Source organism: Coenobita brevimanus, chromosome 99 (genome assembly GCF_032717465.1).
Source record: "Coenobita brevimanus isolate Jiangsu-jjx chromosome 99, ASM3271746v2, whole genome shotgun sequence".
Classification (NCBI taxonomy): domain Eukaryota; kingdom Metazoa; phylum Arthropoda; class Malacostraca; order Decapoda; family Coenobitidae; genus Coenobita; species Coenobita brevimanus.
In genome coordinates this window covers 13,190,357-13,209,750 of record NC_137052.1, presented here as the reverse complement: position 1 = coordinate 13,209,750, position 19,394 = coordinate 13,190,357, and positions in this window count along the sequence as shown.

Sequence of the window (19,394 nt, the reverse complement as noted above, 5' to 3'; positions counted from 1 at the left end):
GTCCATCTTTAAATTCCACGGACTGATTATACAAGTCCAATGTTATTTTATCTTCAGGGGTTGGTTCTTCAGAGTGTATACCTACACTGTCTAGGTCCCACAGTTTGTGTACAGGTTCAATATTTTCATCCAACAAATCATTTACCTGAGTAGGTTCTAATTCTGCACCTATTCTAGCTACCATCAATGACTGTGTGGGGGTAACAAAGACTGAGTCTACTAGTTTGGCCTCTCCTTTAACTTGTTTTGGAAAAGGCAACTGACCCATAATAAGGTTACCTCCTGGACTCTTGAACAACTGTACCTTACTCCTTTTGAAAGTCCTATGTAGGAATCTTCCACAATAATCAGAACCAGTTATCATTTTTATGGGACGCACAGTATCTGATTCCACATTCCGTTTAGCCAACTTTATCCCTGAGCTTTGTAGATGATCAGAGGTTTCCTTCAATCCCTTTATGTATATACTTGTCTCCATAGTATCAAGCACAACTGCTGTTATACGGCATTTATATCTGCCTAATTGTATTACAGGTCTAACTAAATCAAAAGACTGAGCCTTCCTAGTTGTTAAGAATCCTGTAATGGCTAGATTTACCTTGCCGATAACTGGTAATTTTAACTTCTTCACAATGTCAGCAGAAATGAAAGTTTTCTGAGCACCCATATCAAACAGGGTACATACTAATTGGTTTCTATTCTCAAACAATACACTCACATCTGCTATTGGTACTGCAGCTGGCATTACTAATGGAGCATTCCCTTTTGCAATTGTCATATTGGCGCTGTTTAGGAACCTCAGTTTTCATCTTAGGGCATAAAGCACTATGATGATGATCTTTTTTGCATTTAAAGCAGAGATTTAATTTAGTTTTACAGTCCGCGGCAGTGTGTTCGGAGTTCATACAGATTATACAACACACCAGTTCCTGAAGCTTCCCTACTCTAGAAGCATAATCAGGATACTGTTGACAAGATGCACTGGAATGTTGCTCACCACAAAATACACAAACTTTCCTGTCTTTTACCATGGAAGATTTTACTTCCTTAATATCCTCAGCATGTCTATTCCTTGGCTTTAATACTTTATCCTCAGCTTTTAAGGAGCTAAGGAAAGTACCTATCTCTTCTTTAGGCACATACTTAAGTCTTCTCTGACTTAACTTTCCCAACCAGTTGGTTAGTGGGTTTTTTCTTTACTTCAGTCTTCTGTTTGACCTCAGTAGTGTTTAATGTTCCTTGCAAATGTTTACAGAGTTGCATCAAGCCTTCCTCAATCTCTTCACAGGAGAAATTATCCTTCTTCTACCTACCATACAAAGCATCCTTGGTTTTCGGTGGTAGCTTTAAGGACACAATTCTTGAAAGCACCCAATCTGATGTCTTAATATCTTTGTAAGTACCTAAGGCCCTTAATTTACAACTTATTGAATTTCTAAATTTTTGCAAGGAATCAAAATCGTGCCTAGGCATGGGTAATTCTATTAGAGCCCTCAATAATTGATTTATAACTTGCTCCCTGTCTTCGTAATTTTGTCTAACAATGGTAAAAGCCACCTCATAATTATTTTCTTCTACTGGTAATTCTTTTATCAGTTGATATGGTGTTCCCTTGACCTGTCCTAACAAATACGTAAGTTTGGTGACTTTAGGGAGATCTGTTCTATCGTGTACCAAATATCTGAACTGGTCCCAGAAGGATTTCCAGTTCTGCTCCCCTTCAAACTCTGGAAGCGTTATTTGTGGTAACACAGCTCTACTCTGCTGTGCCACAACTTGTGTTTCCGCGGCTGTGTCAGCTAATTTTGACTCTAGTGTCTTTACTACAGTTAAGTATTCTTCAAATTTGTTTTCAAACTTTGTAGTTTCTGACTCTAAGAGTTCCTTATTCTCAGCCTTTACTATAGCCGCTTCTAAAGTTAAGTAACTCTCTTCGTACTTATTCCATCGATCTTTCAGGAAATTTAGGAGACTATTTATTCTCTCCTTGGACAGAGGTATTTGGTCCAACGACTGGTTACAATCATTTATGGCTCTGGTTACCCATCTTGCCTTACTACTAGAAGATCTTTGCAATAAAGAAACAGACATGACTGAATTCTAATTTAATAATTTAATTATGAATTCCAACCACAAATTTACCTCAACTTAGTAATGATTTGATTATTTTAAATTTTGTAGGGGGTAGGGATTAAGTCCTCATTGTGCAAATTATCCCCTCTCCCAATTTCGTAATATTTATTACAGCTCAGCTAATTATTCATTTAATTTTGAGAAGTGCAGGGATTAGGTCTATAATTTCAACCTATCCCCCAGGGTTATTAAACCTCTAGGGTTCTATTTCATCCCCACATTCAATTGCCAAAACACTCATATTCCCCGAGCTCAGACTTAATTACCTCAATCTCCATAGGCCCACCCATAGTTTGTACAGCATAGAACTCTCCTTTCTTATGTTCTATATAATTTATAAATTTCTGCAGAACCGCTTCCCTACCATAACGGTTCCAATGTATACCATCAGCTTTCAACATTGCTTGGAAGGGCTTGGCATTAAAATGTATGAAATCCCTTCCCTACCTGATCCGTTGCAACTTTCGGTTTACAGCTCTGCTAATTAATTTATATGTTCTATAAACTAGAGAGCCATATGGCAGGTTCCTTGGCTCGAGGAGGGTTATGGCTACTGAGGATTTACAAGAGCCCTCTATGGCTCCTACCACTGCTAAAATATTCTCCACTACTTCATTGACCTCCACGTCTTCATGGATATCATTTCCTCCAAGGAACAGAACCATACGGTCATGCTGCCAGTCTAGTACGGCATTCAGCCTTTCATCTTCAGAGAAAGAGCTTGCCTTTCCTCCCGGAGCTCTATAGACACGTACGTCCACGTCATCCACTTCAACCGAACGTGGTTGTAAACTGTGTCCCACAAAAGCAACTTTAAACACATTCAGCGCTTCGGCACACATCGGTTTTCCTCACTCAGTCGGGGCACCAAAAATGTGAAAAAATGTTTAATAGTTCTGGCAAACAAATCGGGGCCCTCTTTCTGGGCACCAAAATGTGAAAAATGTTAAATGTATACAAGTCGGTATCCCTGCCGGGGCACCTCTATGTAAGAAATTTCAGGTATTTACTAATAAACAACTCGTAGGTCGTTACTCGTCTATCAAGTTGTTAAGTAAATCAAACAAGTCTCATAGAGTTAGGCAAAACGTAACTTAACCTTAACTCACCTACAATAATTATTTCTCTTTTATCTCATAGCTAATCCCCCCTTGAATTGGCCAATTCGTAAAGGTTACTTAGCTAGTGAAGTGGGAGTGATCGTTAACCGATGACAATGAGGTGGCTTAGTGTAATTGCTTGAGCAAGCAAGCGTCCTTATGGTGCGTATATACAACCGTGTTCACTTGAGAGTAACTAGGAACAGGGTGTGGTGTGCGGCAGTTCTACCTCCCTCATAGAATGGTAGGTTGCCAACCTTTAATTATTTACAGTACTAAATACAGTTAGATTACATCATGATATGTACAGGGCGAATCTAACAAATTAATCTTAGTTTTACTTAAACTAAAGTTAGACTAAATATTCCCTTAAACTGTGTAAATATCTTAATTCCACATCTGCTTAACAGGAGAATCTTTCCCTACTTGCCACGTCATCTAACGCGCAGATGCAGTGGAAAATACCACATAATTACATGTATTTTTTTTTTTTTTTTTTTATGTGTCCGACTCTGGGCATAGGCTTCACAGCCTGCTATCAAGGCCCAGCAGTCCTCCTACATACCATACACCTCTACATGTCACCACTTCGGCGCTAACACCCACCGTCCATATTGAATACATGCTAGGGCTGTTTCGTACAGGACTGGTGTATTGGTATTAGCGGGGGTATTTTTACGACATGTCGGCGGGTCTTCTGGTAGATCAGTAAAGCCTGATTTAATGAAATTCAAATCCTTAAACTGTTCCCTGCCCCAGCCGGGATTCGAACCTGGGTCCGTAAGGACTGCAGGCCACCTCTCTACCGATTGAGCCACCGCCTCCCCCCAATGTATAGTTGTCCACGGGGGTTAAATGCAGTAGCATTTAATTTATCAATAACAAGAATTATTAAAGAGAACGTAATTTCTGGGTTATTAAAACCGCTTGAACAATTAACAACGGTCTCAAGTTTTCCTCTGCCTTTAATCAGGGATAACTATGATAAAAATAGAGAGCGCAACTGCTCTGGGGGAAAATATTTCCCACAACTGATCATGTGTGTGAAAACTCAGTAAGGGACAAATATAAAGTGTTGGCGGGAGAGTGGGAGGTGTGTGGGGCGAGGTGAGTGGGAGGTGAGGTGGAGTGGAGGTGGGGTGCAGAGGAGGTGAGGTGGAGCGTCTCCCGCGATCACCTCTCACCACACACACACACACACACATACATATGTATATATATACCATCAATAGCTGCCTGGCAACAGATAGAGGAACGTCTCACGCATCTGCCTGCCACGAATCACCCACCAATTTTGAAAAATGTGCACGCAATGTGCCTTGCAACTGCGAATCGTATGGCGTAAACCGACGGGTCTACGGCGGCTCCTATGGACTGTCGTACAACATATGGTGATGGGAGGGTACGGGTTAAACACACTCACATTTTCCATTTCCACTTCATCCAAGCTCACAGATGTAGTGCCCGGAAGTAATAATGAGTTGTATCTGGTTCATTTTATAACTAAAAGTTAGGTTTAGTGAGACTGCGGCCAGGGTATAGCTGTTTCCATGTGAACGTGATCAGAATGTAGATTAAATTACCTAGTGCTTAAGTCATTTTTGTTCTACTGTAATTTATTAGTATTAAGTCCATTTATAATATTAAAATCTCGAACGGGTAGGAATATGTGCCTATGGTGACATAATCCAGCATAATGTATGCATGCGCAAAGTGGTGTGAGGCACGATAATTTTTTTTTTTTTTTTTTTTGATGGAAGGGTATAGAGAGAGGTTGGTGGAAAGTAATTACTGTAACTAGGGAATGTCAATTTTTTGGGGCAATCAATTGTATGAAAATGTTCAATTGTGTAAGCCGTCATCCTCCCCCCCCTTTTTTCCACCATGCAATACTGGCATACCGTGAGCGTGTCACTCGCCCACTGACTGTTAAATGCAGCGGACGTTTAGTGCTGTCATCGTTTCCCCCCCTCCAAGGAATTCTTTAAGTACTTTGATATTATTGATGTTTGATATGTTGAAGTGCAAATAAATGATACCCTAAGAGTGATAATAGTGTCTAAAATAGATAAATTGACTCGGGTTAGTATCAAGTGTTGTGCTTGATCACGCGAGGTGACGCCATTGGCCTCATTTGACGAGCGAGTCCTGAGTTCCCGCTCACCTCCCTTGTATTCTGTGAACTGGATAGTGCGGTATTTCCCATATATTTGTGTACTGTACTTATTAATATTATTATTTAGTGTGTAACTGGAGTATGAGAATGCAGCTAAGAAGCAGAGTTCTGTCTGGACCTCAGATAAATGTGTAATTTTTGTGGGCCCTAGAACTGTGAATTGTTTATTAACCCCTTAAGCGTGGGCATGTCGGAGGTGGTCTGTGCACCTCAAGCAGGGATATTCACGCTCCGACTGACTTTTTAAAAATATTTGCCAAAAATCAGTTATTAGTCCTAGAATATTATAATTAAGTATGCTTATGGCACATACCTTCAGCTTTCTCCTGGGATGTTTGTTGAGTCTTCTTCGACTACCGTAGAACTTGTGGTGACTTCTGAAGTTGGGCAACGAAGTCTCCACTTTACACTTCCCGACACCCCATAATATGATTACCACAGCCTGATATTATCACTAGAAACACTATTATATGATTTTCAAGTAGTTTGGAATCCATACACCAAAAAAAAAAAAAACACTGTGAAAGCAATGAAAATTACGAGCGCGTATGAGCTTCCCACTTGTGCTCGTTCCCCGCTGGTATTCTGACATTTATTATTCATAAACACACTCACACTTTATATTCCTATTACTTTATTACACTTATATATATATATACATAGTATTTATCCATAAGTTTCCTTCAGTAATAGTAGTTTATTTTCACTCCAGGCATTAACTTTCTCGTTCAGTAAACTAGCGTAGAGAGCAAAGCTTTCACTGTCATTACTCCAAGTATTTGTACTCATATTCTTATATTAGTAATTATTTACATTTCTATTTTATTTACACTATGTTATACACTGTCACTTCCAGTAACTAAAGGCTCCTTTCCCTTGGAGCCAGGATAAACCTGGGACACTGAAGCACTCGTAGTTTATCACCATTTCCTCCACTGGCTCATCACACGATTCACCAGAATGATTGTAATCACTGTCCATCATTATCATGGATAAATTAGCCAGTTCATGCCCCACAGCAGTCACTTAGTCCTTTACCCCTTCCCACAAGAGGTTTAGTAGTGGTAGAGGTCACAGGGCCCCTCTAGAAGTGGCGGAAATGAAGGGGCGCGAGTGCTACGTGCTTTCATCTCAAGAGACAACACTAAACTAAATAACGAGGCAGATATGGGGCCACCAAGGGTTGACAACATCAGCGAGGTGACAGCTGCTAATTTATATGCTGTGAATTGACTGGCAGGAAATTAGGTAGTTCCAGGTGAATGAAAATATTACTTAGGTTTCTCCCTTCCTTTCTTATATATATTTTTATTATGAGAACAGGTCATACAGCATATTTCAAATGGAAATAAACAGGGAGAATTAGTGAACGAGTGCACATGGGGTGTTGCCAGATGATAATTAGCCAATTCCAGGTGTATGGCACAATCAATTACCTTTTTTCTTTTTTATACATTAGAGGGAAAACCAGGTAAGTGCCAAAAAAAGAAAAAAAAAACACTCTTAAAGTTTGTGTACTTTAAATATGACATAACTTTTCAACCAATGAAGATATTTTGCTCTTTTTTTTTTTTTTTTCCATGTAGCCTAATTCATCTACTTTTCCGTAATGATACTCAGACACTGATAATTAGTGGTATTTTAAATGAAAAAATTCAATAACGTCTTCTTTCTCTTCTTGTTAGACAACAATCGACGACAAAGTACTTTTACCCATAATATGTGTTATTGTAGGTCAGCTATAAGATATTGAGACTGAAAATATGTCAGTAGGTAAGCAAGGACATGTACCTTTATGGTGGTGTCATAAAAAAAAAGCTTGGTGGTATGTGTCAAGCCACGCAATTTGCGTATCTTGCAGCCACCTCCTGCTGTGTGGCGCTCGCCTGGTTTTCCCTCTCACTCTTAGCCTCACATACATGTGGCTTACAGTAAGTGCGTGTTTTGACGTGAATACTATGGTAAAATCGCCTTAACTCAAGTAGGAAAACCGGACATGATGTTGGTTTCCAAGGATGCAGTACTTGGGAGAAGAAAATACTAAGCCAATGTGGACCTAATGGTAATGTCATGCAGTGGTTGGCTATCAATAGCAGTACGGTCGTTCACATCCCTTTAAAAATCATAATTTTCAACCATCTTAGGGACATCTTTTTCACTTAAACCCTTGTTTTAGTGGTAGAAGAGGATTTGGGGAATAAAGTGGTATATGTAACTCCGTTTCTGGCCGGGGTGGCGCTTACCTGGTTTTCCCTCCAAACGCCTCATATATTATTTTGTATGAGAATAAGGCAAAGGGCTCATTCCAATGGAGGAAATGAGTGGAAAAATCCGGGCAAGATTTGCCTAGTGCGGCGCAGCTGGGCCAGGCAGGAGGAGAGAGTAAAGGAGGGGAGGTAGTGAGGGGAGTCAAGAATGGGGAGAAATGGCTAAATTGTCAACAATGGATGGGAGTACAGATGACAATAGCAGTACTGACTATTGTTAGACACTGGCAGTACTGACAGATGATACAAGCAACCACTTCAAAGCCTGAGCGAATTGAAAAAAAACAGAATCACAAAAGTGATGCCCCGCGGTATGATCCATTGCACCCGAGCATCACGAAAGTGACGCCCCACGGTTAAGGGGTTAATATGTGTTGGAATGACTTTGCAATTCAGTACTTATTAGAGCTGTGTTAGTTTTGAGTTCCCGTAGTTACTTTGTGAGGCACAGTGATATCGAAACAATGATGTTTTTCATGGTTAGCATAGGATTATTCATGCTTGTTTGCTATAGTACTTTTCTTCTATGTTATCCCTACAATATGAATTATTTTAAGCAGACCTATGTGTTTGAAGTGTCAAGTGTTATTCTGTTTCTAACTGGTATGCCGAATGTTGTAACTCATGTTTCTGTATTATGAGACTTTCTCGATCATGTGAAGGAATTACTTGCATTAGGGAGAATAGTTATTCATTGTACATATTAATTTCTAGCAGGTTCCAGTGCAGGAGTCCAAGTCCAAGTGTGGAAGTCAAGGTCCCAGTGTGGAGGTCAAGTTCCCAGTGTGGAAGTCAAGGTCAAGAACATCAGAGGATCGGACCAGTGAACTACGAGCTCAGAGGGACGATTTGGAGTGAACCTAGGACAAGGGAGCTAAGTTTTGTGGACTTTGATATTAGGGCCATACGTTTGTTGAATAACGTACCAACTAATTCAGGATTACTCTGTAAGGCTAGTATATGGGAAGATTTCTACCCTCCCCTTTTTGTTTAGTCTTATTAACCCTTCTCATGTAAACCTAAAATTTTATCCTTAGGTAATGTGGGGTCTGTCAGACCCCAATCTTTAAAATATCACCAAAAATACTTACAGTGACTTTATTGAACCAATTGCTTGTACACAGTTTCTGTAGTCCTTTTCCTTCAATTTAGTGCAAAATGTATGAAAATATAAGTGACGAAATATTGTATGGAAAATTAAAATGAAAAACATCAAGAAATTATATATCAACTGAAATTGGTGGCTGCCATACCAAAACTGATATGTTCCACCAGTTTTCTATCATTGCATGCTGTACAGTAATGGACAATGTTTCTGTAAGAAGTAAGAGAAGCACATGTCATAAAAAATTTTTTTGGTATGGAAGATATATATGGGAAAAAAAAAAATCATAGGTTAGGCCGAACTGGACCCCAAGCCTCTTTATCATGAAAATAGAGCCAGATTCCGAACTGACCCCATCACATCCCTAAATTAGTCAACTAGTCAGGAAGGTAGAGGGAAAACCAAATCCCAAGACCTTATAGTAATATATGAAACAACATTAAGAAAAATAGCGTGGGGTCCCACAGACCCCACATTACCTGAGGAGGGTTACACATTTCTTCTCACTCGAACTTTAATGTTTGTATAACCCTTCAGAACTGGTGAGATAGAGTTGAACAAGTAGCTTGTTAAAGTGTATCCCAGGAGCATTTTGGGGAAATCACGAAGGTCAGGCTTGGGTTGGCCGAGCTGGAGACTGATCTCGTCATTTTGGCATGCTACCATTCTTAACTTGACCACTCGAAATAGTAACAAAAGCAGCCGAAGTGGCCACTAATGGGAGAGAGTCTCCGTCAATCTGAGTTCCCGACCATTCCAGCATGCAGTGGTCATCATCTGTGTCTTGGTTTTTCCCCCCATTTGACCACGCTATAGTCTAGATTGAAGAGTGTACTCGTACAGAGTACAATCAGTGGCTTCATTTCTGTCGAAGACAATAACTTTACCCTACACTACATTCAACTCTAGATTCCGTTTCTTAAAAAATCTCCCAAACTCATCCACCAAGCCTTGCAGCTCTCCTTCATCTTCACTTAACAACACAGCATCATCTGCAAACAACAGTACAGGGAATTTCCAAACACTGCCCTCTCTCACTAGTGCCACTCTAACATCCACTGCCCTACCTTGTATCTCTTTTATAACCCCATCCATATACAGATTGAGCAACCATGGAGACATGACACATCCCAGTTCCAATCCAACCTTCAAATAGAAGAATTCACTCAGTTCACTATCCACATGCAAAGCAGCCTTAGCACCCTCGTACATACTCTTCACAACATTCAACAACTTCCTATCTACTCCATATATTCCTAATACTTTCGACCATCCTTGTCTGTCCACTGTCATATGCTTTCTCCAAATCCATGAATGCTGCATACTACTTCTATCCCTTCTCGAGAAACTTTTCCACTAAAGATCTAAGAATGGATATCTGATCTACACAACCTCGTCCCTTCCTAAATCCTCCCTGTTCTTCTCCAACTAATTCCTCTGTTATTTCCCTACCCCTGTCAATAAGTATCCTACCATATACTTATGCCATTACACTAAGAACACAGATACCCCTACGATTACCACATACTTCTTTTTCCCCTTTTCCTTTGAACAGGGGAATAATTATACCTGACTTCCAATCCTCCGGGACTCTACCTTCCTTCCAGGCCAACCTGCACATCTTTACATCAATTTTACTACAATCTCTCCCTCATACCTCAGCATTTCGCCACACATTTCATCAATTCCTGGGGCTTTCCCCATTTTATCAATCTTTATTGCTTCTACAACTTCCATCCTACTGATTTCCTCCTCCCTTCTTACATCCTTCCGTCTCCCAGCCATTCCCCAGCCACTTATACTTGCATTACTTTCATTTTCTGTGTTGAACTATTCATTAAAGTGTTCTCTCCATCTGCTCACTTTTTCCCCCTTCTCTACTTGTAATCTACCATTTTTATCTTTCATTCCCCAACTAACTTCTTTGGCACCCTGTCTAACTCTCTTCACCTCTTTCCAGAACATTGTTTTACATTCCCTCCATTTTACACTCAAATATCTTCCAAATTCCTCATCCACTCTCTTCTTACTCTCTCTTACTAATTTTTTCACTTCTCTATTCCTCTCTACATGTAACTCCCTCTTCCGTCTCTCAACTTCTTCTATGCCCCTGTTTCTCATCCACTCACTATATGCTTTCTTCTTTTCTGCCACAGCCTTTCTCACCTCTTCATTACACCATGCTGTTCCCTGCACCCCCTTTCATCTTCTCTTCAACCCACATACCACCTCACATGCTGCACAGGTTTCTTCTGTGAATATCTTGCACACACCTTTCCCGTCCCTTATCTGCTTCAATCCATATTTACCCAATCGCTCCTCCACTTCCCTCTTATATTCTGCCTTTTTTCCATCCTCTTGCAACTCTTCCACTCTCCTTGAATGAACTACTTCCTCATGTCCTTCCTTTCTTCTATTTCTCCATTTCCTTTGGACCTTGATTTAATAATGTACAAGAGGGTAATTAAGTATTGTATAATGTAATGGGGTTTGTAAATGGATGGGACTCGGCTGATTCAACTATTTCTAGCGAATAAGTATTTCCGGTTCTTAAATGAGTAAGACTATCATGTGAGCTTATACTCTGGGTCAGTTTCATTTAATGTCTGTTAGTATGTGTATGATCTTCAGATAATCTTCTTAAAGTAAGGAAATGTCATTAAAAATGAACTGCAGAGAAAAAAATAGGGACAAAGAAAATATGAAGTGAATACAAAGTAAGAATTTTTTTTAAATTAAACTATTATTAAGATTAACAGCTAACCACTGTCTGACTCACTTCTTCATTTCTGCAACATTCCCGGCCTTTCCTCTAACTTTCGCTCTGTTGAGCACCACATCTTCCCCTCTAAACCCCACCAGTCCTACTCGTAACTGAGACTTAGCTGTCTGCGGCAAGTGACAGCAAACCCTTTTTGTGTATCCTCCTACTTTCTCTATACTCATTTCAAAGCCAAAGGTAGCTGTTGTGTATATATGCGCAACGACTTATCTTGCTTTCGTGTTCCTGAACTTGGTTCTTCTGAATTCTCTACACTCTGGCTTCAGCTTTCCTGTCATTCTCTCACTACATATATCTGCTCTGTTTACTTATCCCATAATTCTACTGACTATCAGAAATTCTTCGACTATCATACTTCTACGATAGAACACATTCTATCCATTTCTCCTTTCTCTGAAATCTCCATTCTAGGAGATTTCAATGTTCATCACCACCTTTGGCTCTCCTCTCCTTTCACTGATCCACCAGGTGAACAAGCCTACATCTTTTCTAACATTAATGACCTAGAGCAGCTTGTATAGCACACTTCCCATATCCCTGACCGCCTTGAAGAGAGTTCCAACTTACTTTACCTCTTCCTTACAACTAATCCTTCTCCATACACTGTTAATCTTTTCTCTCCGTTGAGCTCCTCCGATCACAGACTTATTATCTTAACCTGTCCTATCACTCCAGTACGGCCTGTGGACCTTCCAAAGAAACGTCGTCTGTGACACTTTGGAGCTGCGGATTGGGAGGCCCTCAGGCAGTTGTTCCTTGATTTTCCCTGGAATCATTATTGCTTCCAGGCCGTGAGCCATCTGAGTGTGCCTTGGGCATTATGGAGGTTATTGTCTCGGGTATAGAAACATACATTCCTTTCTCATATCCTTTGACTAATGCAATAAAGCCTTGGTTTAATCGCGCTTGTTCTAATGCTGTCTGCAACAAGGGGAGGGCCTGTAAAAGGTACCGGAGCCAACCCACCCATGAATCACATCTCTTTTTACGTTTCTGCTCGGAATCATGCAAAGTCTGTTCTTCGATCTGCTTAAAATAATTTCATCCGTAATAAATGCTCTCAACTCTCCAACTCGAATTCTTCCTGCTCCTTCTGGCACCTTGCCATAAACCTTTCTAACATGTTTACCTCATCATCCTTCACTCTTCTTTTCTACTCTGATGGCTCTGTTGCTATTTCTTCTACTGATAAAGCAGATCTCTTCACTCAGACTTTCTCCTCCAATTCCACCTTAGATGATGCCGTTTCTGTTCCTTCATCACTTCCCCCTTCTGACTTTCTCATGACTGACATTAAAATTTCTTCAGTTGATGTATTTTCTGCCATCACAGGCTTCAGTACTAATTCAAGGCATATGGACCTGATGGAGTCCCTCCTGTTGTCCTCAAGAACTGTGCGTCTGTGCTTACATCCTGCCTAGGTAAACTCTTTCTCCTTTGTCTATCACCTTGTACCTTTCCTTCTTGCTGAAAGTTTGCTCTCATTCAGCCAGTTCCAAAGAAGGGTGATCATTCCAATCCCTCTAACTATCGTCCAGTTGCTTTAATATCCTGTGTCTCAAAAGTTTTCGAGGCAATTCTTAATAGAATAATTTTAAAGTATCTTTCCTATCACAGCCTTCTTTCTGATTGTCAGTATGGGTTCCATCAGGGACACCCCACTGGCGATCTGCTCACCTACCTTTCAGACTCCTGGTCATCCTCCTTTCGGGACTTTGGCGAAAGCTTTGTCATTGCACTTGACATCTCAAAGGCTTTCGATCAAGTCTGGCATAAATCTTTAATTTCTAAACTGCCCTCTTACAGTTTCTATCCTTCTGTCTGTGCCTTCATATCTAGCTTCCTTTCTGGTCGTTCTATAGGTGCTGTTGTTGGCGGCCATCGTTCTTCTCCTAGATCTATCAATAGGTGTGTTCCTGAGGGCTCTGTTCTATCACCAACTCTCTACCTTTTATTCATCAATGACCTTCTAAGTTGTACATCTAACCCTATCCACTCGTATGCTGCTGACTCCACTCTTCACCTTTCCCTTCGGTTCCTGCAGCGTCCATATCAGCAGTTACTTCAACAAACAAGGGATGAGGCTATGGCATACCTAATGTCTGACTTGGCTCATATCTCTGACTGGGGTAAAAATGATCTCGTTGTTTTTAATGCATCAAAGACTCAGTTCTTACACCTATCAACCCGACAAAATTTTCCACAGGTGTACCCATTAATATTTAACCCCTTAACCGCGGGGCATTATTTTCGTGACGCTCGGGCGCAATAGATCATACCGCGGGGCGTCACTTTTGTGATTCTGTGTTATTTTGAATTCTCCCGGGCTTACAAGTGGTGGCTTGTATCATCTACCAGTACTGCCAATGTCCAACACTAGTCAGCACTCCTAATCTCATCTGTACTCCCATCCTTTGTTGACAATTTAGCCATTTTTCCTCGTTCATGACTCCCCTCCCTACCTTCCCTCCATTACCCTCTCCTCTCACCTGCCTGGCCGCACTGCGCTAAGCAAATCTTCCCCAGAATTTTCCACTGATTTCATCCATTGAAATAAGCCCTGTGCCCTATTCTTATACCAAATAATATATACATAAAAGAAATAAGGTAAGTGATAGTGCCATACACCTGGAATTGGCTAATTATCACCTGACAACACCTCACGTGCATTCGTTCACTAATTTCCCCCGGAAATTTCCCCTTGAAATATACCGTATAATCTATTCTCGTAATAACAATATATATCAGAAAGGAAGGGAGAAGCCTAAGTGATATTTACATTCACCTGGAACTACCTAATTTATTATGTATTGTCTAGATTTCCTGCCAATCATTTCATAGCGCATATATTAGCAGCTGTCACCACGCTGACATTGGCAGCCCTTCACTACCTCTAGGCAGCAGCATTCAGTTTACTGTCGTCTTTCAAGGCAAAACCACGTCGGATTCGCGCCTGTCCAATTCCGCCGCTTTTTAGCCTCATGCAAACAGCCCTGTGACCTCCACCCCAACTAAACCTCGTGTGGAAAGGGGTAAAGGGCTAAGTGACTGCTGTGGAATGTGAACTGGCTAATTTATCAATGATAATGATGGACAGTGACTACGATCTTTCTGGTGACTAAAACAGTGCAAGTGGAAATGTAAATAATGTGTAAACAGCAAGTGAAAGCAATGAATGTAAATATAACTGAACAGTGGAAAACAGTTTTATAAGTTACTGCAAGTGACAGTGCATAACATAATGTAAATAAAATAGAAATGTAAATAATGTAAACAAAATAGAGAATGTAAATAGAAATGTAAATGAATAGTAATATAAGAATACGAGTATATATACTACCAGTAATGAATGTGAAAGTGACAGATTCACTCTCAACGCTAGTATACAGGACAAGAAAGTGAATGCTACGTATTTTACTGAAAGAGAAATTGAATGCCAACAGTGACAATAAACTACTATTACTGAAGGAAACTTATGGATAAAGACTGCAGATATATATATGTGTTATATAGTAATAGAAATATAAAGTATGAGTGTTTTTATGAGTAATAAATGACAGAATACCAGCAGCGAATGAGCACAAGTGGGAAGCTGGTACGTGCTCGTAATTTTCATTGATTTCACTGTTTTTTTTATTAGTATGGGTTCCAAACTATTTGAAAATCATAGAATAGAGTTTCTAGTGATAATATCAGGCTGTTGTAATCATATTACAGGGTGTTGGGAAGTGTAAAGTGGAGACTTCGTTACCCAACTTCAGAAGTCTCCTCAGGTCCTACGGTACTCGATGAAGGCTCAACAAACATTCCAGGAGAAAGCTAAATGTATGTGCCATTAGCATATTTACTTATAATATTCTAGGACTAATAACTGATTTTTGGTAAATATTTTTACAAAGTCTGTCGGTGCGCGAATATCCCCGCAGGACACGCAAAGAGTGCCACAACAACCCCGCGGTTTAGGGGTTAATAATATTCACCTTAATCCTGCATCATCCTTGAACATGCTTGGGGTTTCATTCACTCAGGAGTTATCTTGGAAAGATCATATTACCTCTCTCATAAAATCTGCTTCCAAGAGGACGGGTGTACTAATCCGATTCCGTTCTTTCTTAACCTCAGCACAATTGTTGACGCTATACACAGGTTTTATCAGCCCCTGTGTAGAGTACAACTCTCATGTGTGGGGAGGCTCCTCACATACAGCTCTCTGAATTGGGTGAAGTCAAAGGCTTTTTGTCTCATTAACTCTCCTCCTCTTACCTTCAACCTCTGTCACTTCGCCTCACTGTTGCATCTTTATCACTTTTTTATTCTTACTTCAATGGCCAATACTCCTCTGAACTCTCTGCTTTCATTCCTCCACCTCTACGAGGGGCGTGTAGTACCTGTCTAGCAGCAACCTCTCATCCCTTTTCTGTCCAATTCTCTAATGCAAGAGTTAACCGTTAGTCCCAGTCCTTCATTTATGCAACAGGTCAACTCTGGAACTGTCTCCCTCTGTCTGTATTTCCTGCTACCTATGATCTCAAGTCTTTCAAACACAATGTGTCCAGAAATCTTGAAATTATCTGATCTTGAACTCGGCTCTCTCTTGTATTTTGTTTTTCTCTTGGAAAGAACAGTCATTGTGGGCTCGTGGCCTTTGGTTCCTTCTTCCTAGCATAAAAAGAATGAAAGTCTTTGTATGTTAAATATTTACAGATGAAGTGTTCATGTGGATGAATGTACAATAATCCCTCGTTTATCCGGACATGCAGTATCCAGACCTGTTCATTGTCCAGACACTAAACCCCAGCAGTATTAAAGCATTATCCAAATTCACTTGGTGTTATCTGGATGTAAAATCCGGATGTACAGTAATCCCCCATTTATCCAGACGTGCAGTATGAAGACCTTTTTTATTATCCGGATACTAAACCATGGCTCTATTAAAGCATTATCCGAACTTACTTGGTATTATCTGAATGTAGAAGTCCCCGAGAACTAAGGCAGGCCAGCCAACATGTTAATCATTCAGTATCTTGGCCGCTGGGTTATACACATGAGCGGAAAATAGGCTGTAACCCACAACCAGGCTAACATGTCCATCTGTCCCTGTACTGAATGGTCAGTGTCACGCTCTGGTCTGATCACTCCCAGTGAACCTCCAGCATTTGAGTAATACCAACCCACAAGTGGTGTCAAGCCATACATATGCATCCCCACTGACTGTCCAAAGTTGGGCAGCCACTGCATGTCGAACACAGACCACAAGCCATGAGTACAAGTTCGGTGACAGCGGCTGTCCATTTCTCTACCTAACGTTCAAAGTTGCCCAGTCACCAGAAGCTCTGTTGCCACGGCCAACGTGCGCGTATGACAGACCACAAGCAATGAGTTAATATACAGTAGAAGCATCCATGTGCCTCATAACAGAAGGGTAAAAATCCTGCCCACAGCCTCACTTCTTCCCCTCTCCAGTCCCTCCTCGATACCCTCCTATGCTCCCTGCCTTGCTAACCAGGCCTCCCGGCTACTCTTTCACTCTCTCAGTCCCTCACCACCTTCGCACTGAAAGCACTGACCCGTGACTTTATAAAGTTTTTGGCGATTTATTCGAATACTATTGGTCATATCAAAATTCCTTGAAATCCATGGGAAAGCTCATGAAATTCTACATCTAGATGTATGCTTAACTCTTGCAAAGTGCAGACAATATTTTGCACTAGGATGGTGGGAGTTATATGAAGGTAAGTTTCACTCCTGAATACCATTAATTTCATTGCAGTTTTATTTTACTCATCAGTTTCTGTGTTTTAATTAGCTTATCTTGTAGTATAAACACCAGCAAAGATGATGGTATACCAGTTATGCCAATATAACCAATTTCTGGTGACATATTTGCCGTGATTTTTGTTCTTGTTGCCGCAGGAGCAACTATCACTCGCGTCAATGATAACTGATTTTCCAACCGTCTTCATTTTTTTTGTGCGAATTTTTGCTGTTTATACATTGTTTTCTTGGTGTTTAGCATTAGTGTGAATAATCTTATGTGTGTATTGATGTCTCAATATGGCAGAATGACCAGAAAACATTGAAAAAATTTGGAGGGGTACTGATAATATATCAGTAGTTTTTTTTTTTTTGCATGGTTTTCTTGGTGTTTCGCATGACTTTGAATATTGCTATATGTAATTTAGTGTCTAAATATGCCAGACTGACCTGAAAACAGTACCAAAATTAGTAGGGGTATTGTACATGCAGTAAGGTATAGGTATGTAAGGTATTTTGGAGTTTTCATTGTTCTTTTTGCATGGTTTTCTTGGTGTTTAAAATGATTTTGGATATTCCTATATGTGTTTTGATGTCTATGTATGGCAGAATAACCAGAAAACACTGCCAAAATTAGAAGGGGTACTGTGGATGTAGTGGTGTTTATTTTTTTTTTTTTTTTCCCAGTGATTGTTTCATGGTTTTCTTGGTCTTTAAAGTTATTTTCGATATTCCTATGTGTGTTTTGATATCTATATATGGCAGAATGACCGGAAAACACTGACAAAATTAGGAGGGCTACTGTATATACAGTAGTAGTTTATTTATATATATATATATATATATATATATATATATATATATATATATATATATATATATATATATATATATATATATATACATGGTTTTTTTTGGTGTTAAAAAGTATTTTCGACATTCCTATGTGTGTTTTCATGTCAAAATTTTCCTGAATGACCGGAAAACAGTACTAATGTAAGCAGAGGTGTTGTACTAATAGGTTAGGTATGAGTTGGTGGCTGGGTTTAGGGTGAGTCTGAATTTATAGCAGGGGGGATATTGTTCATTATCTGAAGCTTGCCACTACCAAGACAAGCCTTTAGCTCTAATACATTGGATAACTGAGGGACGACTGTAGTAAATGAAAATTGGGAGTATGAAAGATAAGCTGGGGAAATTGTTATAAGTATGGTAGTTTAGACATTTAAGAAAAAAAAAATGTATAGACATCGTTGGTCCAGAGATAATAGGAGAAACTTTTTACTGAATGGTTGTAACGCACCACCTATATATACAGCATATAAAAAAAATAATGATGATGGTGATGATGATGATAATAATAATAATAATAATAATAATAATAATAATTATAATAATAATAAAAATATAATAATAATAATAATAATTTTATTTCGTCTAAAGAATAGACAGCGTTACAAATATATATACAGTAGGTTCGCACAGTGTGCGTCATCACAGTGCGCGATTCGCATTGTGCGCGAGTGAACAAAAATCATAACCAAAAACCCTTGAATGCGCGAGTTTACCGCACAGAACGCGAGGCAGAGGCAAGGAGTGGCTCAAAAATGCCATTTTCTATTAGTGCGCGACCACCCCTCACACAGTATGTCACGTGTCGTCATGTTGATGCGCAGAAATTCCCGGGCATTCTACTGTTGAGGATGAAGAGGATGCAATGTCAGAAGTGTCAGCATTGGACTTTGAAGGGTTTATGGCCAAAGTGAGTGACTTTGATGCTCCTGGGGAAGGTGCTCAAGAGGAGTCTGTGGAGGGAAGTGTTGGTGCGGTGGGAGGTGCGGTGGGGAGTGCAGCGCTTTAAGTGTTGCCGCGCCTCGGAACCTCTGTTATTAAAGGTCATCAGGCCTGTTTACTGTTGTTAAGGTGACTACCCATATTTTTGTTATTGTAGCTATAGCTTTAGTACAATGTCTGAAAAATATGACCTTTATTGTCTCTAAGGACCAGAAAATGTTCAGGTATGAGGGGATACCGCCCATACGTAACTATTCCCATCAGATTATGTATTCCCAGTATG